A 651-nucleotide genomic window follows, 5' to 3' on the forward strand; every position below is an offset into this window, starting at 1 on the left:
GCAATCCTACTTCCATAGTTGATACTGCCTCGGAAACCCAAGGAGGGGTCGCTATGAGTCGGGGCCGACTCGACGGCACATAACAACAACAACAACATGATTCACCTACTTAACGGGTACGAGTCAGTGGTTTTGAGTAGGCAGCCATAGCCACAGTCAATTCTAGAACATTTTTGTCATCTTCAAAAGCAACCCTGTCTGTCCCCATTGGTGGTCACTCCCCATCTCCCACACAGCCCAGCGCCGGGCAGCCACAGGAAGGAGTTTCTGGCCATGTGGATTTGCCGATTCCGTGCACCGTACACACACGGAAGCATGAAGTCGGCGTTCCTTTGTGACACAGTTCTTTCACTTAGCATGAGTATATGCTGTGTCGTATGATGGCTTTGTGTGTATTTTCAAGGCTCAACCATGTCGGAACATCTATCAGAACTTCCTTTCTTTGTGTGGCTGAGTGACATTCCCTTGTAGGGACACACCACCATCGGTTTATCCACTCAGCAGCTGACGGACATCTAGGTTGTCTTCACTTTTCAGTTATTATGAATAACGCTGCTGTGAACACTTGTCTGCAGGTTTTTATATGGATATGTTTTCATCAGGAGCCCTGGTGGCACAGTGGTGAAGATATCCAGCTGCCAACCAAAAGGT

The sequence above is a fragment of the Orycteropus afer genome, unplaced genomic scaffold (genome assembly GCF_000298275.1).
Source record: "Orycteropus afer afer isolate SDZICR_OR568_19922 unplaced genomic scaffold, OryAfe1.0 scaffold00018, whole genome shotgun sequence".
Lineage (NCBI taxonomy): Eukaryota > Metazoa > Chordata > Mammalia > Tubulidentata > Orycteropodidae > Orycteropus > Orycteropus afer.